The sequence below is a fragment of the Triturus cristatus genome, chromosome 10 (genome assembly GCF_964204655.1).
Source record: "Triturus cristatus chromosome 10, aTriCri1.1, whole genome shotgun sequence".
NCBI lineage: Eukaryota > Metazoa > Chordata > Amphibia > Caudata > Salamandridae > Triturus > Triturus cristatus.
The window spans coordinates 732,983,698-733,008,691 of record NC_140593.1 but is presented as its reverse complement, the minus strand read 5'-3'; positions in this window follow the sequence as shown (position 1 = coordinate 733,008,691).

Genomic DNA, 24,994 nt, shown 5'->3' with positions numbered 1-24,994 from the left:
TCTTAACTCTTACTCTGGACTAATGGTTAAGGTCTTAACTCTTACTCTGGCATCATGGTTAAGGTCTTAGACTCATACTCTGGCATCATGGTTAAGGTCTTAAATCTTACTCTGGACTAATGGTTAAGGTCTTAACTCTTACTCTGGCATCATGGTTAAGGTCTTAACTCTTACTCTGGACTAATGGTTAAGGTCTTAACTCTTACTCTGGCATCATGGTTAAGGTCTTAACTCTTACTCTGGACTAATGGTTATGGTCTTAGACTCTTACTCTGGCATCATGTTTAAGGTCTTAACTCTTACTCTGGCATCATGGTTAAGGTCTTAACTCTTACTCTGGACTAATGGTTAAGGTCTTAACTCTTACTCTGGAAAAATGGTTAAGGTCTTAACTCTTACTCTGGCATCACGGTTAAGGTCTTAACTCTTACTCTGGACTAATGGTTAAGGTCTTAACTATTCCTCTGGGCTAATGGTTAAGGTCTTAACTCTTACTCTGGACTAATGGTTAAGGTCTTAACTCTTACTCTGGACTAATGGTTAAGGTCTTAGACTCTTACTCTGGCATCATGGTTAAGGTCTTAACTCTTACTCTGAACTAATGGTTAATGTCTTAACTCTTACTCTAGCATCATGGTTAAGTTCCTAACTCTTTCTGTGGCCTATTGGTTAAGGTCCTAACTCTTACTCTGGCATCATGGTTAAGGTCTTAACTCTTACTCTGGCATCATGGTTAAGGTCTTAACTCTTACTCTGGACTAATGGTTAAGGTCTTAACTCTTACTCTGGCATCACGGTTAAGGTCTTAACTCTTACTCTGGACTAATGGTTGAGGTCTTAACTCTGACTCTGGGCTAATGGTTAAGGTCTTAACTCTTACTCTGGACTAATGGTTAAGGTTTTAACTCTTACTCTGGCATCATGGGTAAGGTCTTAACTCTTACTCTGGACTAATGGTTAAGGTCTTAACTCTTACTCTGGACTATTGGTTAAGGCCTTAACTCTTACTCTGGGCTAATGATTAACGTCTTAACTCTTACTCTGGCATCATGGTTAAGGTCTTAACTCTTACTCTGGACTAATGGTTAAGGTCTTAACTCTTACTCTGGACTAATGGTTAAGATCTTAACGCTTACTCTAGACTAATGGTAAAGGTTTTAACTCTTACTCTGGCATCATGGTTAAGGTCTTCGACTCTTACTCTGGACTAATGGTTAAGGTCTTAACTCTTACTCTGGACTAATGGTTAAGGTCTTAACTCTTACTCTGGCATCATGGTTAAGGTCTTAACTCTTACTCTGGACTAATGGTTAAGGTCTTAACTCTTACTCTGAGCTAATGGTTAAGGTCTTAACTCTTACTCTGGACTAATGGTTAAGGTCTTAACTCTTTCTCTGGACTAATGGTTAAGGTCTTATCTCTTACTCTGGACTAATGGTTAAGGTCTTAGACTCTTACTCTGGCATCATGAATAAGGTCTTAGACTCTTACTCTGGACTAATGGTTAAGGTCTTAACTCTTACTCTGGACTAATGGTTAAGGTCATGACTCTTACTCTGGGCTAATGGTTAAGGTCTTAGACTCTTACTCTGGCATCATGGTTAAGGTCTTAGACTCTTTGTCTGGCATCAAGGTTAAGGTCTTAACTCTTACTCTGGCATCATGGTTAAGGTCTTAACTCTTACTCTGGACTAATGGTTAAGGTCTGAACTCTTACTCTGGACTAATGGTTAAGGTCTTAACTCTTACTCTGGACTAATGGTTAAGGTCTTAGACTCTTACTCTGTACTCATGGTTAAGGTCTTAACTCTTACTCCGGCATCATGGTTAAGGTCTTAACTCTTACTCTGGACTAATGGTTAAGGTCTTAACTCTTACTCTTGACTAATGGTTAAGGTCTTAGACTCTTACTCTGGACTAATGGTTAAGGTCTTAGACTCTTACTCTGGCATCATGGTTAAGGTCTTAACTCTTACTCTGGCATCATTGTTAAGGTCTTAACTCTTACTCTGGCATCATGGTTAAGGTCTTAACTCTTACTCTGGACTAATGGTTAAGGTCTTAACTCTTACTCTGGACTAATGGTTAAGGTCTTAACTCTTACTCCGGCATCATGGTTAAGGTCTTAACTCTTACTCTGGACTAATGGTTAAGGTCTTAACTCTTACTCTGGCATCATGGTTAAGGTCTTAGACTCATACTCTGGCATCATGGTTAAGGTCTTAAATCTTACTCTGGACTAATGGTTAAGGTCTTAACTCTTACTCTGGCATCATGGTTAAGGTCTTAACTCTTACTCTGGACTAATGGTTAAGGTCTTAACTCTTACTCTGGCATCATGGTTAAGGTCTTAACTCTTACTCTGGTCTAATGGTTATGGTCTTAGACTCTTACTCTGGCATCATGTTTAAGGTCTTAACTCTTACTCTGGCATCATGGTTAAGGTCTTAACTCTTACTCTGGACTAATGGTTAAGGTCTTAACTCTGACTCTGGCATCATGGTTAAGGTCTTAGACTCTTACTCTGGAATAATGGTTAAGGTCTTAACTCTTACTCTGGCATCACGGTTAAGGGCTTAACTCTTACTCTGGACTAATGGTTAAGGTCTTAACTCTTACTCTGGACTAATGGTTAAGGTCTTAGACTCTTACTCTGGCATCATGGTTAAGGTCTTAACTCTTACTCTGAACTAATGGTTATTGTCTTAACTCTTACTCTGGCATCATGGTTAAGTTCCTAACTCTTTCTGTGGCCTATTGGTTAAGGTCCTAACTCTTACTCTGGCATCATGGTTAAGGTCTTAACTCTTACTCTGGCATCATGGTTAAGGTCTTAACTCTTACTCTGGACTAATGATTAAGGTCTTAACTCTTACTCTGGCATCACGGTTAAGGTCTTAACTCTTACTCTGGACTAATGGTTAAGGTCTTAACTCTTACTCTGGGCTAATGGTTAAGGTCTTAACTCTTACTCTGGACTAATGGTTAAGGTTTTAACTCTTACTCTGGCATCATGGTTAAGGTCTTAACTCTTACTCTGGACTAATGGTTAAGGTCTTAACTCTTACTCTGGACTATTGGTTAAGGCCTTAACTCTTACTCTGGGCTAATGATTAAGGTCTTAACTCTTACTCTGGCATCATGGTTAAGGTCTTAACTCTTACTCTGGACTAATGGTTAAGGTCTTAACTCTTACTCTGGACTAATGGTTAAGATCTTAACTCTTACTCTAGACTAATGGTTAAGGTTTTAACTCTTACTCTGGCATCATGGTTAAGGTCTTTGACTCTTACTCTGGACTAATGGTTAAGGTCTTAACTCTTACTCTGGACTAATGGTTAAGGTCTTAACTCTTACTCTGGACTAATGGTTAAGGTCTTAGACTCTTACTCTGTACTCATGGTTAAGGTCTTAACTCTTACTCCGGCATCATGGTTAAGGTCTTAACTCTTACTCTGGACTAATGGTTAAGGTCTTAACTCTTACTCTTGACTAATGGTTAAGGTCTTAGACTCTTACTCTGGACTAATGGTTAAGGTCTTAGACTCTTACTCTGGCATCATGGTTAAGGTCTTAACTCTTACTCTGGCATCATTGTTAAGGTCTTAACTCTTACTCTGGCATCATGGTTAAGGTCTTAACTCTTACTCTGGACTAATGGTTAAGGTCTTAACTCTTACTCTGGACTAATGGTTAAGGTCTTAACTCTTACTCCGGCATCATGGTTAAGGTCTTAACTCTTACTCTGGACTAATGGTTAAGGTCTTAACTCTTACTCTGGCATCATGGTTAAGGTCTTAGACTCATACTCTGGCATCATGGTTAAGGTCTTAAATCTTACTCTGGACTAATGGTTAAGGTCTTAACTCTTACTCTGGCATCATGGTTAAGGTCTTAACTCTTACTCTGGACTAATGGTTAAGGTCTTAACTCTTACTCTGGCATCATGGTTAAGGTCTTAACTCTTACTCTGGTCTAATGGTTATGGTCTTAGACTCTTACTCTGGCATCATGTTTAAGGTCTTAACTCTTACTCTGGCATCATGGTTAAGGTCTTAACTCTTACTCTGGACTAATGGTTAAGGTCTTAACTCTGACTCTGGCATCATGGTTAAGGTCTTAGACTCTTACTCTGGAATAATGGTTAAGGTCTTAACTCTTACTCTGGCATCACGGTTAAGGGCTTAACTCTTACTCTGGACTAATGGTTAAGGTCTTAACTCTTACTCTGGACTAATGGTTAAGGTCTTAGACTCTTACTCTGGCATCATGGTTAAGGTCTTAACTCTTACTCTGAACTAATGGTTATTGTCTTAACTCTTACTCTGGCATCATGGTTAAGTTCCTAACTCTTTCTGTGGCCTATTGGTTAAGGTCCTAACTCTTACTCTGGCATCATGGTTAAGGTCTTAACTCTTACTCTGGCATCATGGTTAAGGTCTTAACTCTTACTCTGGACTAATGATTAAGGTCTTAACTCTTACTCTGGCATCACGGTTAAGGTCTTAACTCTTACTCTGGACTAATGGTTAAGGTCTTAACTCTTACTCTGGGCTAATGGTTAAGGTCTTAACTCTTACTCTGGACTAATGGTTAAGGTTTTAACTCTTACTCTGGCATCATGGTTAAGGTCTTAACTCTTACTCTGGACTAATGGTTAAGGTCTTAACTCTTACTCTGGACTATTGGTTAAGGCCTTAACTCTTACTCTGGGCTAATGATTAAGGTCTTAACTCTTACTCTGGCATCATGGTTAAGGTCTTAACTCTTACTCTGGACTAATGGTTAAGGTCTTAACTCTTACTCTGGACTAATGGTTAAGATCTTACCTCTTACTCTAGACTAATGGTTAAGGTTTTAACTCTTACTCTGGCATCATGGTTAAGGTCTTTGACTCTTACTCTGGACTAATGGTTAAGGTCTTAACTCTTACTCTGGACTAATGGTTAAGGTCTTAACTCTTACTCTGGCATCATGGTTAAGGTCTTAACTCTTACTCTGGACTAATGGTTAAGGTCTTAACTCTTACTCTGAGCTAATGGTTAAGGTCTTAACTCTTTCTCTGGACTAATGGTTAAGGTCTTATCTCTTACTCTGGAGTAATGGTTAAGGTCTTAGACTCTTACTCTGGCATCATGAATAAGGTCTTAGACTCTTACTCTGGACTACTGGTTAATGTCTTAACTCTTACTCTGGCATCATGGTTAAGGTCTTAACTCTCACTCTGGCATCATGGTTAAGGTCTTAACTCTTACTCTGTACTCATGGTTAAGGTCTTAACTCTTACTCTGGCATCATGGTTAAGGTCTTCACTCTTACTCTGGACTAATGGTTAAGGTCTTAACTCTTACTCTGGACTAATGGTTAAGGTCTTAACTCTTACTCTGGCATCATGGTTAAGGTCTTAACTCTTACTCTGGACTAATGGTTAAGGTCTTAACTCTTACTCCGGACTAATGGTTAAGGTCTTAACTCTTACTCTGGCATCATGGTTTAGGTCTTAACTCTTACTCTGGCATCATGGTTTAGGTCTTAGACTCTTACTCTGGACTAATGGTTAAGGTCTTAACTCTTACTCTGGCATCATGGTTAAGGTCTTAACTCTTACTCTGGACTAATGGTTAAGGTCTGAACTCTTACTCTGGCATCATGGTTAAGGTCTTACCTCTTACTCTGGACTAATGGTTAAGGTCTTAACTCTTACTCTGGACTAATGGTTAAGATCTTAACTCTTACTCTAAACTAATGGTTAAGGTTTTAACTCTTACTCTGGCATCATGGTTAAGGTCTTCGACTCTTACTCTGGTCTAATGGTTAAGGTCTTAACTCTTACTCTGGACTAATGGTTAAGGTCTTAACTCTTACTCTGGCATCATGGTTAAGGTCTTAACTCTTACTCTGGACTAATGGTTAAGGTCTTAACTCTTACTCTGGGCTAATGGTTAAGGTCTTAACTCTTACTCTGGACTAATGGTTAAGGTCTTATCTCTTACTCTGGACTAATGGTTAAGGTCTTAGACTCTTACTCTGGCATCATGAATAAGGTCTTAGACTCTTACTCTGGACTACTGGTTAATGTCTTAACTCTTACTCTGGCATCATGGTTAAGGTCTTAACTCTCACTCTGGCATCATGGTTAAGGTCTAAACTCTTACTCTGTACTCATGGTTAAGGTCTTAACTCTTACTCTGGCATCATGGTTAAGGTCTTAACTCTTACTCTGGACTAATGGTTAAGGTCTTAACTCTTACTCTGGACTAATGGTTAAGGTCTTAACTCTTACTCTGGAATCATGGTTAAAGTCTTAACTCTTACTCTGGACTAATGGTTAAGGTCTTAACTCTTACTCCAGACTAATGGTTAAGGTCTTAACTCTTACTCTGACATCATGGTTTAGGTCTTAACTCTTACTCTGGCATCATGGTTTAGGTCTTAGACTCTTACTCTGGACTAATGGTTAAGGTTTTAACTCTTACTCTGGTATCATGGTTAAGGTCTTAACTCTTACTCTGGACTAATGGTTAAGGTCTGAACTCTTACTCTGGACTAATGGTTAAGGTCTTAACTCTTACTCTGGACTAATGGTTAAGGTCTTAGACTCTTACTCTCGACTAATGGTTAAGGTCTTAACTCTTACTCTGGCATCATGGTTAAGGTCTTAGACTCTTACTCTTGACTAATGGTTAAGGTCTTAACTCATACTCTGGACTAATGGTTAAGGTCTTAGACTCTTACTCTGGACTAATGGTTAAGGTCTTAACTCTTACTCTGGACTAATGGTTAAGGTCTTAACTCTTACTCTGGCATCATGGTTAAGGTCTTAACTCTTACTCTGGACTAATGGTTAAGGTCTTAACTCTTACTCTTGACTAATGGTTAAGGTCTTAACTCTTACTCTGGACTAATGGTTAAGGTCTTAGACTCTTACTCTGGCATCATGGTTAAGGTCTTAACTCTTACTCTGGCATCATGGTTAAGGTCTTAACTCTTACTCTGGCATCATGGTTAAGGTCTTAACTCTTACTCTGGACTAATGGTTAAGGTCTTAACTCTTAGTCTGGCATCATGGTTAAGGTATTAACTCTTACTCTGGCATCATGGTTAAGGTCTTAACTCTTACTCTGGACTAATGGTTAAGGTCTTAACTCTTACTCTGGACTAATGGTTAAGGTCTTAACTCTTACTCTGCCATCATGGTTAAGGTCTTAACTCTTACTCTGGACTAATGGTTAAGGTCTTAACTCTTACTCTGGCATCATGGTTAAAGTCTTAGACTCATACTCTGGCATCATGGTTAAGGTCTTAACTCTTACTCTGGACTAATGGTTAAGGGCTTAACTCTTACTCTGGCATCATGGTTAGGGTCTTAGACTCTTACTCTGGACTAATGGTTAAGGTCTTAACTCTTACTCTGGACTAATAGTTACGGTCTTAACTCTTACTCTGGCATCATCGTTAAGGTCTTAAGTCTTACTCTGGCATCATGGTTAAGGTCTTAACTCTTACTCTGGACTAATGGTTAAGGTCTTAACTCTTACTCTGGACTAATGGTTAAGGTCTTAACTCTTACTCTGGCATCATGGTTAAGGTCTTAACTCTGGCATCATGGTTAAGGTCTTAACTCTTACTCTGGACTAATGGTTAAGGTCTTAACTCTTACTCTGGACTAATGGTTAAGGTCTTAACTCTTACTCTGCCATCATGGTTAAGGTCTTAGACTCTTACTCTGGACTAATGGTTAAGGTCTTAACTCACACTCTGGACTAATGGTTAAGGTCTTAGACTCTTACTCTGGACTAATGGTTAAGGTCTTAACTCTTACTCTGGACTAATGGTTAAGGTCTTAACTCTTACTCTGGCATCATGGTTAAGGTCTTAACTCTTACTCTGGACTAATGGTTAAGGTCTTAACTCTTACTCTTGACTAATGGTTAAGGTCTTAACTCTTACTCTGGACTAATGGTTAAGGTCTTAGACTCTTACTCTGGACTAATGGTTAAGGTCTTAACTCTTACTCTGGCATCATGGTTAGTGTCTTAGACTCTTACTCTGGACTAATGGTTAAGGTCTTAACTCATACTCTGGACTAATGGTTAAGGTCTTAGACTCTTACTCTGGACTAATGGTTAAGGTCTTAACTCTTACTCTGGACTAATGGTTAAGGTCTTAACTCTTACTCTGGACTAATGGTTAAGGTCTTAACTCTTACTCTGGCATCATGGTTAAGGTCTTAACTCTTACTCTGGACTAATGGTTAAGGTCTTAACTCTTACTCTTGACTAATGGTTAAGGTCTTAACTCTTACGCTGGACTAATGGTTAAGGTCTTGGACTCTTACTCTGGCATCATGGTTAAGGTCTTAACTCTTACTCTGGCATCATGGTTAAGGTCTTAACTCTTACTCTGGCATCATGGTTAAGGTCTTAACTCTTACTCTGGACTAATGGTTAAGGTCTTAACTCTTACTCTGGCATCATGGTTAAGGTATTAAGTCTTACTCTGGCATCATGGTTAAGGTCTTAACTCTTACTCTGGACTAATGGTTAAGGTCTTAACTCTTACTCTGGACTAATGGTTAAGGTCTTAACTCTTACTCTGCCATCATGGTTAAGGTCTTAACTCTTACTCTGGACTAATGGTTAAGGTCTTAACTCTTACTCTGGCATCATGGTTAAAGTCTTAGACTCATACTCTGGCATCATGGTTACGGTCTTAACTCTTACTCTGGACTAATGGTTAAGGGCTCAACTCTTACTCTGGCATCATGGTTAGGGTCTTAGACTCTTACTCTGGACCAATGGTTAAGGTCTTAACTCTTACTCTGGACTAATGGTTAAGGTCTTAACTCTTACTCTGGCATCATCGTTAAGGTCTTAACTCTTACTCTGGCATCATGGTTAAGGTCTTAACTCTAACTCTGGACTAATGGTTAAGGTCTTAACTCGTACTCTGGACTAATGGTTAAGGTCTTAACTCTTACTCTGGCATCATGGTTAAGGTCTTAACTCTGGCATCATGGTTAAGGTCTTAACTCTTACTCTGGACTAATGGTTAAGGTCTTAACTCTTACTCTGGCATCATGGTTAAGGTCTTAGACTCATACTCTGGCATCATGGTTAAGGTCTTAACTCTTACTTCGGACTAATGGTTAAGGTCTTAACTCTTACTCTGGCATCATGGTTAAGGTCTTAGACTCTTACTCTGGAATAATGGTTAAGGTCTTAACTCTTACTCTGGGCTAATGGTTAAGGTCTTATCTCTTCCTCTGGACTAATGGTTAAGGTCTTAGACTCTTACTCTGGCATCATGGATAAGGTCTTAGACTCTTACTCTGGACTACTGGTTAATGTCTTAACTCTTACTCTGGCGTCATGGTTAAGGTCTTAACTTTCACTCTGGCATCATGGTTAAGGTCTTAACTCTGACTCTGTACTCATGGTTAAGGTCTTAACTCTTACTCTGGCATCATGGTTAAGGTCTTAACTATTACTCTGGACTAATGGTTAAGGTCTTAACTCTTACTCTGGACTAATGGTTAAGGTCTTAACTCTTACTCTGGACTAATGGTTAAGGTCTTAACTCTTACTCTGGACTAATGGTTAAGGTCTTAACTCTTACTCTGGCATCATGGTTAGTGTCTTAGACTCTTACTCTGGACTAATGGTTAAGGTCTTAACTCATACTCTGGACTAATGGTTAAGGTCTTAGACTCTTACTCTGGACTAATGGTTAAGGTCTTAACTCTTACTCTGGACTAATGGTTAAGGTCTTAACTCTTACTCTGGACTAATGGTTAAGGTCTTAACTCTTACTCTGGCATCATGGTTAAGGTCTTAACTCTTACTCTGGACTAATGGTTAAGGTCTTAACTCTTACTCTTGACTAATGGTTAAGGTCTTAACTCTTACGCTGGACTAATGGTTAAGGTCTTGGACTCTTACTCTGGCATCATGGTTAAGGTCTTAACTCTTACTCTGGCATCATGGTTAAGGTCTTAACTCTTACTCTGGCATCATGGTTAAGGTCTTAACTCTTACTCTGGACTAATGGTTAAGGTCTTAACTCTTACTCTGGCATCATGGTTAAGGTATTAAGTCTTACTCTGGCATCATGGTTAAGGTCTTAACTCTTACTCTGGACTAATGGTTAAGGTCTTAACTCTTACTCTGGACTAATGGTTAAGGTCTTAACTCTTACTCTGCCATCATGGTTAAGGTCTTAACTCTTACTCTGGACTAATGGTTAAGGTCTTAACTCTTACTCTGGCATCATGGTTAAAGTCTTAGACTCATACTCTGGCATCATGGTTACGGTCTTAACTCTTACTCTGGACTAATGGTTAAGGGCTCAACTCTTACTCTGGCATCATGGTTAGGGTCTTAGACTCTTACTCTGGACCAATGGTTAAGGTCTTAACTCTTACTCTGGACTAATGGTTAAGGTCTTAACTCTTACTCTGGCATCATCGTTAAGGTCTTAACTCTTACTCTGGCATCATGGTTAAGGTCTTAACTCTAACTCTGGACTAATGGTTAAGGTCTTAACTCGTACTCTGGACTAATGGTTAAGGTCTTAACTCTTACTCTGGCATCATGGTTAAGGTCTTAACTCTGGCATCATGGTTAAGGTCTTAACTCTTACTCTGGACTAATGGTTAAGGTCTTAACTCTTACTCTGGCATCATGGTTAAGGTCTTAGACTCATACTCTGGCATCATGGTTAAGGTCTTAACTCTTACTTCGGACTAATGGTTAAGGTCTTAACTCTTACTCTGGCATCATGGTTAAGGTCTTAGACTCTTACTCTGGAATAATGGTTAAGGTCTTAACTCTTACTCTGGGCTAATGGTTAAGGTCTTATCTCTTCCTCTGGACTAATGGTTAAGGTCTTAGACTCTTACTCTGGCATCATGGATAAGGTCTTAGACTCTTACTCTGGACTACTGGTTAATGTCTTAACTCTTACTCTGGCGTCATGGTTAAGGTCTTAACTTTCACTCTGGCATCATGGTTAAGGTCTTAACTCTGACTCTGTACTCATGGTTAAGGTCTTAACTCTTACTCTGGCATCATGGTTAAGGTCTTAACTATTACTCTGGACTAATGGTTAAGGTCTTAACTCTTACTCTGGACTAATGGTTAAGGTCTTAACTCTTACTCTGGACTAATGGTTAAGGTCTTAACTCTTACTCTGGCATCATGGTTAAGGTCTTAACTCTTACTCTGGACTAATGGTTAAGGTCTTAACTCTTACTCTGGGCTAATGGTCAAGGTCTTAACTCTTACTCTGGACTAATGGTTAAGGTCTTAACTCTTACTCTGGACTAATGGTTAAGGTCTTAACACTTACTCTGGCATCATAGTTAAGGTCTTAACTCTTACTCTGGACTAATGGTTAAGGTCTTAGACTCCTACTCTGGACTAATGGTTAAGGTCTTAACTCTTTCTCTGGGCTAATAGTTAAGGTCTTAGACTCTTACTCTGGCATCATGGTTAAGGTCTTAGACTCTTACTCTGGCATCAAGGTTAAGGTCTTAACTCTTACTCTGGCATCATGGTTAAGGTCTTAACTCTTACTCTGGACTAATGGTTAAGGTCTTAGACTCTTACTCTGGACTAATGGTTAAGGTCTTAACTCTTACTCTGGACTAATGGTTAAGGTCTTAACTCTTACTCTGGACTAATGGTTAAGGTATTAACTCTTACTCTGGAATCATGGTTAAGGTCTTAACTCTTACTCTGGACTAATGGTTAAGGTCTTAACTCTTACTCTGGGCTAATGGTTATGGTCTTAACTCTTACTCTGGACTAATGGTTAAGGTCTTAACTCTTACTCTGGCATCATGGTTAAGGTCTTAACTCTTACTCTGGACTAATGGTTAAGGTCTTAACTCTTACTCTGGGCTAATGGTCAAGGTCTTAACTCTTACTCTGGACTAATGGTTAAGGTCTTAACTCTTACTCTGGACTAATGGTTAAGGTCTTAACTCTTACTCTGGCATCATAGGTAAGGTCTTAACTCTTACTCTGGACTAATGGTTAAGGTCTTAACTCTTACTCTTGACTAATGGTTAAGGTCTTAACTCTTACTCTGGACTAATGGTTAAGGTCTTAGACTCTTACTCTGGCATCATGGTTAAGGTCTTAACTCTTACTCTGGACTAATGGTTAAGGTCTTAACTCTTACTCTGGCATCATGGTTAAGGTCTTAGACTCATACTCTGGCATCATGGTTAAGGTCTTAAATCTTACTCTGGACTAATGGTTAAGGTCTTAACTCTTACTCTGGACTAATGGTTAAGGTCTTAACTCTTACTCTGGCATCATGGTTAAGGTCTTAACTCTTACTCTGGACTAATGGTTATGGTCTTAGACTCTTACTCTGGCATCATGTTTAAGGTCTTAACTCTTACTCTGGCATCATGGTTAAGGTCTTAACTCTTACTCTGGACTAATGGTTAAGGTCTTAACTCTGACTCTGGCATCATGGTTAAGGTCTTAGACTCTTACTCTGGAATAATGGTTAAGGTCTTAACTCTTACTCTGGCATCACGGTTAAGGTCTTAACTCTTACTCTGGACTAATGGTTAAGGTCTTAACTCTTACTCTGGACTAATGGTTAAGGTCTTAGACTCTTACTCTGGCATCATGGTTAAGGTCTTAACTCTTACTCTGAACTAATGGTTAATGTCTTAACTCTTACTCTGGCATCATGGTTAAGTTCCTAACTCTTTCTGTGGCCTATTGGTTAAGGTCCTAACTCTTACTCTGGCATCATGGTTAAGGTCTTAACTCTTACTCTGGCATCATGGTTAAGGTCTTAACTCTTACTCTGCACTAATGGTTAAGGTCTTAACTCTTACTCTGGCATCACGGTTAAGGTCTTAACTCTTACTCTGGACTAATGGTTAAGGTCTTAACTCTTACTCTGGGCTAATGGTTAAGGTTTTAACTCTTACTCTGGACTAATGGTTAAGGTTTTAACTCTTACTCTGGCATCATGGTTAAGGTCTTAACTCTTACTCTGGACTAATGGTTAAGGTCTTAACTCTTACTCTGGACTATTGGTTAAGGCCTTAACTCTTACTCTGGGCTAATGATTAAGGTCTTAACTCTTACTCTGGCATCATGGTTAAGGTCTTAACTCTTACGCTGGACTAATGGTTAAGGTCTTAACTCTTACTCTGGACTAATGGTTAAGATCTTAACTCTTACTCTAGACTAATGGTTAAGGTTTTAACTCTTACTCTGGCATCATGGTTAAGGTCTTTGACTCTTACTCTGGACTAATGGTTAAGGTCTTAACTCTTACTCTGGACTAATGGTTAAGGTCTTAACTCTTACTCTGGCATCATGGTTAAGGTCTTAACTCTTACTCTGGACTAATGGTTAAGGTGTTAACTCTTACTCTGAGCTAATGGTTAAGGTCTTAACTCTTTCTCTGGACTAATGGTTAAGGTCTTATCTCTTACTCTGGAGTAATGGTTAAGGTCTTAGACTCTTACTCTGGCATCATGAATAAGGTCTTAGACTCTTACTCTGGACTACTGGTTAATGTCTTAACTCTTACTCTGGCATCATGTTTAAGGTCTTAACTCTCACTCTGGCATCATGGTTAAGGTCTTAACTCTTACTCTGTACTCATGGTTAAGGTCTTAACTCTTACTCTGGCATCATGGTTAAGGTCTTCACTCTTACTCTGGACTAATGGTTAAGGTCTTAACTCTTACTCTGGACTAATGGTTAAGGTCTTAACTCTTACTCTGGCATCATGGTTAAGGTCTTAACTCTTACTCTGGACTAATGGTTAAGGTCTTAACTCTTACTCCGGACTAATGGTTAAGGTCTTAACTCTTACTCTGGCATCATGGTTTAGGTCTTAACTCTTACTCTGGCATCATGGTTTAGGTCTTAGACTCTTACTCTGGACTAATGGTTAAGGTCTGAACTCTTAATCTGGCATCATGGTTAAGGTCTTAACTCTTACTCTGGACTAATGGTTAAGGTCTGAACTCTTACTCTGGACTAATGGTTAAGGTCTTAACTCTTACTCTGGACTAATGGTTAAGGTCTGAACTCTTACTCTGGACTAATGGTTAAGGTCTTAACTCTTACTCTGGACTAATGGTTTAGGTCTTAGACTCTTACTCTGGACTAATGGTTAAGGTCTTAACTCTTACTCTGGCATCATCGTTAAGGTCTTAACTCTTACTCTGGACTAATGGTTAAGGTCTGAACTCTTACTCTGGCATCATGGTTAAGGTCTTACCTCTTACTCTGGACTAATGGTTAAGGTCTTATCTCTTACTCTGGACTAATGGTTAAGATCTTAACTCTTACTCTAAACTAATGGTTAAGGTTTTAACTCTTACTCTGGCATCATGGTTAAGGTCTTCGACTCTTACTCTGGACTAATGGTTAAGGTCTTAACTCTTACTCTGGACTAATGGTTAAGGTCTTAACTCTTACTCTGGCATCATGGTTAAGGTCTTAACTCTTACTCTGGACTAATGGTTAAGGTCTTAACTCTTACTCTGGGCTAATGGTTAAGGTCTTAACTCTTACTCTGGACTAATGGTTAAGGTCTTAACTCTTACTCTGGACTAATGGTTAAGGTCTTATCTCTTACTCTGGACTAATGGTTAAGGTCTTAGACTCTTACTCTGGCATCATGAATAAGGTCTTAGACTCTTACTCTGGACTACTGGTTAATGTCTTAACTCTTACTCTGGCATCATGGTTAAGGTCTTAACTCTCACTCTGGCATCATGGTTAAGGTCTTAACTCTTACTCTGTACTCATGGTTAAGGTCTTAACTCTTACTCTGGCATCATGGTTAAGGTCTTAACTCTTACTCTGGACTAATGGTTAAGGTCTTAACTCTTACTCCAGACTAATGGTTAAGGTCTTAACTCTTACTCTGGCATCATGGTTTAGGTCTTAACTCTTACTCTGGCATCATGGTTTAGGTCTTAGACTCTTACTCTGGACTAATGGTTAAGGTCTTAACTCTTACTCTGGCATCATGGTTAAGGTCTTAACTCTTACTCTGGACTAATGGTTAAGGTCTGAACTCTTACTCTGGACTAATGGTTAAGGTCTTAACTCTTACTCTGGACTAATGGTTAAGCTCTTAGACTCTTACTCTCGACTAATGGTTAAGGTCTTAACTCTTACTCTGGCATCATGGTTAAGGTCTTAGACTCTTACTCTGGACTAATGGTTAAGGTCTTAACTCATACTCTGGACTAATGGTTAAGGTCTTAGACTCTTACTCTGGACTAATGGTTAAGGTCTTAACTCTTACTCTGGACTAATGGTTAAGGTCTTAACTCTTACTCTGGACTAATGGTTAAGGTCTTAACTCTTACTCTGGCATCATGGTTAAGGTCTTAACTCTTACTCTGGACTAATGGTTAAGGTCTTAACTCTTACTCTTGACTAATGGTTAAGGTCTTAACTCTTACTCTGGACTAATGGTTAAGTTCTTAGACTCTTACTCTGGCATCATGGTTAAGGTCTTAGACTCTTACTCTGGCATCATCGTTAAGGTCTTAACTCTTACTCTGGCATCATGGTTAAGGTCTTAACTCTTACTCTGGACTAATGGTTAAGGTCTGAACTCTTACTCTGGACTAATGGTTAAGGTCTTAACTCTTACTCTGGACTAATGGTTAAGGTCTTAGACTCTTACTCTGTACTCATGGTTAAGGTCTTAACTCTTACTCTGGCATCATGGTTAAGGTCTTAACTCTTACTCTGGACTAATGGTTAAGGTCTTAACTCTAACTCTTGACTAATGGTTAAGGTCTTAGACTCTTACTCTGGACTAATGGTTAAGGTCTTAGACTCTTACTCTGGCATCATGGTTAAGGTCTTAACTCTTACTCTGGCATCATTGTTAAGGTCTTAACTTTTACTCTGGCATCATGGTTAAGGTCTTAACTCTTACTCTGGACTAATGGTTAAGGTCTTAACTCTTACTCTGGACTAATGGTTAAGGTCTTAACTCTTACTCCGGCATCATGGTTAAGGTCTTAACTCTTACTCTGGACTAATGGTTAAGGTCTTAACTCTTACTCTGGCATCATGCTTAAGGTCTTAGACTCATACTCTGGCATCATGGTTAAGGTCTTAAATCTTACTCTGGACTAATGGTTAAGGTCTTAACTCTTACTCTGGCATCATGGTTAAGGTCTTAACTCTCACTCTGGCATCATGGTTAAGGTCTTAACTCTTACTCTGTACTCATGGTTAAGGTCTTAACTCTTACTCTGGCATCATGGTTAAGGTCTTAACTCTTACTCTGGACTAATGGTTAAGGTCTTAACTCTTACTCCAGACTAATGGTTAAGGTCTTAACTCTTACTCTGGCATCATGGTTTAGGTCTTAACTCTTACTCTGGCATCATGGTTTAGGTCTTAGACTCTTACTCTGGACTAATGGTTAAGGTCTTAACTCTTACTCTGGCATCATGGTTAAGGTCTTAACTCTTACTCTGGACTAATGGTTAAGGTCTGAACTCTTACTCTGGACTAATGGTTAAGGTCTTAACTCTTACTCTGGACTAATGGTTAAGGTCTTAGACTCTTACTCTCGACTAATGGTTAAGGTCTTAACTCTTACTCTGGCATCATGGTTAAGGTCTTAGACTCTTACTCTGGACTAATGGTTAAGGTCTTAACTCATACTCTGGACTAATGGTTAAGGTCTTAGACTCTTACTCTGGACTAATGGTTAAGGTCTTAACTCTTACTCTGGACTAATGGTTAAGGTCTTAACTCTTACTCTGGACTAATGGTTAAGGTCTTAACTCTTACTCTGGCATCATGGTTAAGGTCTTAACTCTTACTCTGGACTAATGGTTAAGGTCTTAACTCTTACTCTTGACTAATGGTTAAGGTCTTAACTCTTACTCTGGACTAATGGTTAAGTTCTTAGACTCTTACTCTGGCATCATGGTTAAGGTCTTAGACTCTTACTCTGGCATCATCGTTAAGGTCTTAACTCTTACTCTGGCATCATGGTTAAGGTCTTAACTCTTACTCTGGACTAATGGTTAAGGTCTGAACTCTTACTCTGGACTAATGGTTAAGGTCTTAACTCTTACTCTGGACTAATGGTTAAGGTCTTAGACTCTTACTCTGTACTCATGGTTAAGGTCTTAACTCTTACTCTGGCATCATGGTTAAGGTCTTAACTCTTACTCTGGACTAATGGTTAAGGTCTTAACTCTAACTCTTGACTAATGGTTAAGGTCTTAGACTCTTACTCTGGACTAATGGTTAAGGTCTTAGACTCTTACTCTGGCATCATGGTTAAGGTCTTAACTCTTACTCTGGCATCATTGTTAAGGTCTTAACTCTTACTCTGGCATCATGGTTAAGGTCTTAACTCTTACTCTGGACTAATGGTTAAGGTCTTAACTCTTACTCTGGACTAATGGTTAAGGTCTTAACTCTTACTCCGGCATCATGGTTAAGGTCTTAACTCTTACTCTGGACTAATGGTTAAGGTCTTAACTCTTACTCTGGCATCATGCTTAAGGTCTTAGACTCATACTCTGGCATCATGGTTAAGGTCTTAAATCTTACTCTGGACTAATGGTTAAGGTCTTAACTCTTACTCTGGCATCATGGTTAAGGTCTTAACTCTTACTCTGGACTAATGGTTAAGGTCTTAACTCTTACTCTGGCATCATGGTTAAGGTCTTAACTCTTACTCTGGACTAATGGTTATGGTCTTAGACTCTTACTCTGGCATCATGTTTAAGGTCTTAACTCTTACTCTGGACTAATGGTTAAGGTCTTAACTCTTACTCTGGACTAATGGTTAAGGTCTTAGACTCTTACTCTGGCATCATGGTTAAGGTCTTAACTCTTACTCTGAACTAATGGTTAATGTCTTAACTCTTACTCTGGCATCATGGTTAAGTTCCTAACTCTTTCTGTGGCCTATTGGTTAAGGTCCTAACTCTTACTCTGGCATCATGGTTATGGTCTTAAATCTTACTCTGGCATCGTGGTTAAGGTCTTAACTCTTACTCTGGACTAATGGTTAAGGTCTTAACTCTTACTCTGGCATCACGGTTAAGGTCTTAACTCTTACTCTGGACTAATGGTTAAGGTCTTAGACTCTTACTCTGTACTCATGGTTAAGGTCTTAGACTCTTACTCTGGCATCATCGTTAAGGTCTTAACTCTTACTCTGGCATCATGGTTAAGGTCTTAACTCTTACTCTCGACTAATGGTTAAGGTCTGAACTCTTACTCTGGACTAATGGTTAAGGTCTTAACTCTCACTCTGGCATCATGGTTAAGGTCTTAACTCTTACTCTGTACTCATGGTTAAGGTCTTAACTCTTACTCTGGCATCATGGTTAAGGTCTTAACTCTTACTCTGGACTAATGGTTAAGGTCTTAGACTCTTACTCTGTACTCATGGTTAAGGTCTTAACTCTTACTCTGGCATCATGGTTAAGGTCTTAACTCTTACTCTGGACTAATGGTTAAGGTCTTAACTCTAACTCTTGACTAATGGTTAAGGTCTTAGACTCTTACTCTGGACTAATGGTTAAGGTCTTAGACTCTTACTCTGGCATCATGGTTAAGGTCTTAACTCTTACTCTGGCATCATTGTTAAGGTCTTAACTTTTACTCTGGCATCATGGTTAAGGTCTTAACTCTTACTCTGGACTAATGGTTAAGGTCTTAACTCTTACTCTGGACTAATGGTTAAGGTCTTAACTCTTACTCCGGCATCATGGTTAATGTAGGAGAGTGGAATCTGACTAATGGTTGCCCCCAACTTTTTGCCTGGTATTTAAGTGGTTTTTGACTAGTCTGGCTGGGATCCTGCTATCCAGGACCCCAGCCTATCTGCTTTCTCCCTAAAACTGTTGTGAGTACTCTAGGTACAAACATAATTGGATGCTGGGCATGCCCTTCCAGTCCCTTGTAGATGGTACCCTAGGTACCCAGGGCATGGGTCCCCCAGTAGGCCTACCAGGGCTGCAGCACTTATTGTGCCACCCTGGGACAGCCACCCAAACTGACACCACCAGGCCACTACTGTAGCCTGGGTAAGGTGGTGCTAGCACCCCTTACAGGGATGTAGGTACCCTATGTCCCATACCATTACAACACATATACTCTCATAGGTCACCCCTATGGCAGGCCCTGGTAATCCTACAGGGCTGGGTGCTGAGGTATGTGTGAGGGGGGACCCCTACGTGAGTAGGACCTCTCTGCAACCTTCGTAACACCGTTACTGGGTTGTTTGTAGTGTAGCCATACCATATACTCTACCGCATTATAAGTTATTGCGTCATCGCTGTAACTTGGGACTGGCTACACAGAACCATATCGTGTTTGGTGTCAAACATGAAGGAATCATACCCCCAGTCCAGCCATGGGCATGGGGGCACGATTCCCCCTTGCTAGGAGGGTGATATGGGAAAAGCGGTATATTTTAGACACCAATTTAAAAGTGCACGTGTACCACAAAATGGCTACTGTTCGCCACCTACACGACTCTGGCTGGCTGTTGCTGGGGAAAATCCCAGCCTCGCCAGCTGGACAATAGGGCTCCTGTGGCAGGGAGGTGCCAGCACCTCCCCAGACAGGATAATGTGGATTGGAACAGGGTGGGTGCACCAAATGTCCATTCAGAGTTGCACGTAGGCAGCTGCAGAGCCCCAACTCTGCATACACCGCCTGGAACCGGTTCAGGGGCATCCTGCCCCTCGCCCAGGCGGGAAACACACAAAGGGGAGTGGGTGTAGCCACCCTTTCCCGCCTCTACTCTGATTGGCAGGCTCTATTTTGGACCATCCCCTAATCTTGGGGATATATGGGAATAACTTTGCCCTAGAGCCTCAGATTCGTACAGGACTTCACAGAACTGACCTTCGACGAGCTGCTGCCCAGCTGACTGAAGAAATCTCCCTTGGGATAAAGGAGTTATCCCCCTGCTTGGCAGGCACCTAAAAGACTACAAGATACCCGGTTGGAACTTCGTTGCTCTCACGACCTTCGACGCCTTCCAGCAACCTCGAGGTGGGTCTCCAGTGCATCCCAGCGTCCTGTGAGCGTGCCCAGCAAGTCTGAGCACCCTGGATCACGTGGGTGTCGAGATCCCCGCATACCCCGAGACACCGGCCACCTCTTGTCCAGCACACGACCCCGACCAGTGGGGAAGTTGTGCTTTGGCCCATTCTTGAGCCAACCTTCAAGCAGCATTTGTGCCGACCCTCAGCTCCCTGGCCCGCTCCGGTGGCCCGTGGGAGCCCTTTTACGCACTCCATTTTGCTGCCTTCCGCGGTCCCTTGTCTCTCGACTTGTGGACCCTGACGGAGGACAATCTTCTTTTCTAAGAGTTCCCCTGGTTGCTCCAGGCCTGCTCTACGCTCCCTGCAAAGGAGAGCACCCTCAGACCACGTGGGTCTGCACCAGCAGCTGCTTTGTTCATCTTGCGTGGGTTGCGGTTGCCAATGCTTAGTGGATCCAATCGGGACACTAACACCGCAGCGACCCTCAGCCGACGTGGGACAGTCGCCCTCCAGAAGCTGGCCTTCCTTGAAGCCTCCCGGTGCCCGTGACTGCAGAGCCCAGCTGTACCTTCCACACCTGAAGCACCCGACATCCACGAGCTCCTTCCTGTGAGCTCCCTGGTCACTCTGCTGTAACCCAGACTCTGTCCCCTCTGCTTTCAGGTTCATCTTTGTCTTTTCTTCAACTTTAATCTTCACGACTTCAGCGACACTTCCAGCTAGCAGCAGTTTGGACTCCTTTTCCATAGAAAATCAGCCCGCGACCCGACACCAGAATCGACCTATGCACCCGGCTTCCCTGGGGCAGGTAACAGTGGTACTTCGGTACTCCCGTGGTGGTGGGCTCTCCAAAGCCTTAAGTCTCAAGCCTTAACTTTGTACTGTTGTTAGAAGTGTCCTTAAACCTTAATTATTCAACCGCGACATTCTCCATAGGCTAACATTGCGATCCCGACAGCAGCTTCTCGCACTGCACACGCCTCCCGTGGGTCCCCTTCCTCTTAACTGTGGGTGGATTCTTAAGGGGCCAGCGATCCTGAATGCCCTAGGCATTGCCTGTAGAATTGTCGTGGTTCTTATACCACTATTTTAGTATATGGTTTGGTCCCCCCCTGGGGCCCATTGATTTCTGTGCTATTTATTGTGTTTAGAAATGCTTGTTTGAATTGTAACTTTGCCACTAGCCACATAAAGTGACTGTGGGATTCTGTCTAGAATAAATACATATATTTTATATATATACCTGTGTGGGCTACTCTTTCATTTGGTTATTCAAGAGGTTATTATGGTAAAACAATAAGCTTAACACTCCTTCAAGACTTAGCCTGAAGGCTGCTCTCCACAGCTACCACTAGGATAGCTTTCTTTAAAGGTTGTCTTAAACCTACCATCAATAGGAGTCGAATTGGACTGGTGCAAGGTGTCCCTATAACTAGGAACAGCATATGCCAGGCCAACTTCTCACATTGGTGTGCAGCGGTTGGATTCAAGCTTGCCATTGTTTTACCAGATAACAAATTGAATTTCTAAAGTGGAAGCCACAAGGTACCAAAGGTACATATAAATTCAAGCTAGAATACAATAAGTTCTACTGAACTTGGAGTTGTGTGTAGAGGGTTTAGCACACCTTGACTACAACTCAAGAGAGGGTTCAGTAGGCCACACTTAGTGTAGGTAGATACATCACTACACTAAACATGTCTTCAGGTGGCACTAAGGCTATGGAAGGACCCCAGAGGGTCCCAGTAGATAAGTATGATAATTTCACCTTTGCAGAGCTCAGGGAAATGTGCACCCTTAGGGGACTGAAGACAGAAAGAGGTGCCAACACAAAACGTCTCAAAGAGATCCTGCTCATAGCAGACTTTATGGAGTCCATAGGATCCAGAGGGACGGACAGAGTGGGTGGGCACCCCTCAGAAGAGGACACTCCCAGAGTGGAATCTGAAGAGGAGCAGGAAGAGGATGAAAATCCTGACCTGGAAGAAACAGACCACTCACAGCATGGAGGTGATGGCTCAAGGGGCACTCCCTCCACCCTTAAAAGGAGAGTGGTGGATCCAAGAAGGAACAGATCCCCCTCAGTGGGATCCAACCATTCTAGGAGATCCAAAGGGTCCTCTGCCTCTTCTCAGAGAAGAGAATCCTCTCATGAGAGGAAATGCAGACTGATCAAATTTGAGCAGGCTAAGCTTGAGCTTAAAAGAGAACAGTTAGCATTGGACAGGGAAACCCTGGAGCTTCAGAAAGCTTCAAGAAAGTGGGGTCTAGAGATCCCTGGTGGCAGTAAGGAAACCCCTAGAGTTAGAGAGAAAGTCCCTGACAATAGGAACCTCCACAAGATTGTGCCCCCCTATCAGAATGGGGATGATATCCACAAATGGATATCTGCTCTTGAAAGGGCCTGTAGAGTACAGAGGGTCCCAGTAGAGCAGTGGGCAGCAATCCTGTGGCTCTCCTTTTCAGATAAAGGAAGAGACAAGCTCCTCTCTGTAAGAGAAGAGGATGCTGATGATTATTATATCCTGAAAGATGCTTTAATAGATGGGTTTGGCTTAACCACTGATCAATACAGACTTAAGTTCAGAGACACCCAGAAAGCACAGAATCAAGATTGGGTAGACTTTGTGGATTGTGCAACCAAGGCACTGGAAGGTTGGTTAAATGGCAGTAAAGTTAATGATTATCAAGGATTGTATAATCTCATTATGAGGGAGCAGATTCTTAATAATTGTCAGAACCAACTTTTACACCAGCACCTGGTAGACTCTGATCTGACCTCTCCCCAAGAATTGGGAAAGAAGGCAGACAAATGGGTCAGAACCAGGATTAGGCCTAAGAACCAAGTTGGTGACCAGAAGAAGGATTCCACTAAGCCCAAAGAGAAAGGCGGGGATGATAAACAAGAAAAGTCCTCTGAAGGGCCCCAACAAACCAGTGCTGGGGGTGGGTCCCAAAATACTTCCTCTAATACCAAGAAACCATATTGCCATGTGTGTAAGAAACCTGGCCACTGGAAAACTGACTCCAGCTGTCCTAAGAATGGCAATAAAGAAAGTGTTCCTCCAAAACCAGCTCCGACACCTCCTGTTACTACTAGTAGTAATCCCCCAGGTGGTGGGAGTGCACCCAAAAATTTAGTTGGGTTCTCTTTGGGGACACCAGTGGACTCTGGCCTAGCCAGGTCCCCTGCATTAGCAACAATGGTCTGTGATGGTGGCATGGGGTTTGCCAACTTTACCATGAGCCCCAGTATTCTGGGCAGGTACAGACAAGAACCAATGATCAATGGTCAGAAGGCTGTGGCCTATAAGGACACAGGGGCCAGTGTCACCATGGTGACCAAGAGGCTAGTGCCCCTAGATCAGCTTTTACCTGGGTTTAGCTATCAGGTGACCAATATTGATGGAATCAGGACAGATCACCCCATGGCAGTGATAAATCTCAGCTGGGGAGGAGTCACTGGCCCCAAGAGAGTGGCAGTGTCCCCAAACTTGCCTGTAGATTGTCTACTGGGGAATGATCTAGAAATCTCAGCCTGGGCTGAGGTTGACCACAAGGCCCATTTGAAAATGGTAGGAATTCCTGAGAGAGTGGATGAGACCCTGAGGGCCTCACCTCCACCCCAGGAGGAAATAGAAAGAGTGAAGCCTGAAACTATGGATCACTCTACACAAACAGAGAGCATAGGGGAGGAAGAGCAGTCTTCCCCCCACCAGACTACAGGTAAAGGTCCAGTTTCTCAGGGAACTGACCCTGCCCCTTGTGAAGTAACTGCCCCAGAAGTGGACAGGCTTGGCCTGCCCACCTCTCTGATGGCAGGGGATCCTTCCAAGGTGGTACCCAGTCTGGAGCAGGTATCCTGCCCCTCTCTACCCTGCCTCAGTCAGCCCAGGGCTGCAGAGGTCAGGGAGGCCAGTGGACCCTTACTGGGCCCCTGTCCAGAGGAACCCCCTCATCAAGAGATTAGGGACACCCAGCAGAGTAGTTTCAGCCAGGTGAATATTCCTCTACAAACTGAGGGATCCCCCTTACCCCTAGGTATAGGCACCCCTCAAATGGATGTTGTTGAGCACAGGGAAACCTGGGGCCTAGCTGCCCCAAACCTTCCAGTGCCCTCCACTATTCCAGCCAAAGGGATCCAACCCCCAGCTGTAGGCAGCCAGAGGTTGACCCTTAGGGCCAGATATGACACCGTCATGGGCAGAAAGGCTTCCATAGTGGCCAGTGATCTGAGGAGGTTGAGACCAACCCAAGTAGGGTCTCACTTCCAGACTCAGACACCCCACCAGCCCACCTCTGACCCAAAAACCAATACAGGTAATTTCCCTAGACTTTGGAGAAACTCTAGAACCCCTTGGGGTAGGATTTCCCAAGTGGACCATGACACAGGGAGCAACCATGTTAGTACAGGTTCTTCCTTATATGGCCACTCAGGAAATAAAGGCTTATCTGGACAAGGTTAGCCTTATCTCCTTTCGTTTGGGGGGGGGTTATGTAGGAGAGTGGAATCTGACTAATGGTTGCCCCCAACTTTTTGCCTGGTATTTAAGTGGTTTTTGACTAGTCTGGCTGGGATCCTGCTATCCAGGACCCCAGCCTATCTGCTTTCTCCCTAAAACTGTTGTGAGTACTCTAGGTACAAACATAATTGGATGCTGGGCATGCCCTTCCAGTCCCTTGTAGATGGTACCCTAGGTACCCAGGGCATGGGTCCCCCAGTAGGCCTACCAGGGCTGCAGCACTTATTGTGCCACCCTGGGACAGCCACCCAAACTGACACCACCAGGCCACTACTGTAGCCTGGGTAAGGTGGTGCTAGCACCCCTTACAGGGATGTAGGTACCCTATGTCCCATACCATTACAACACATATACTCTCATAGGTCACCCCTATGGCAGGCCCTGGTAATCCTACAGGGCTGGGTGCTGAGGTATGTGTGAG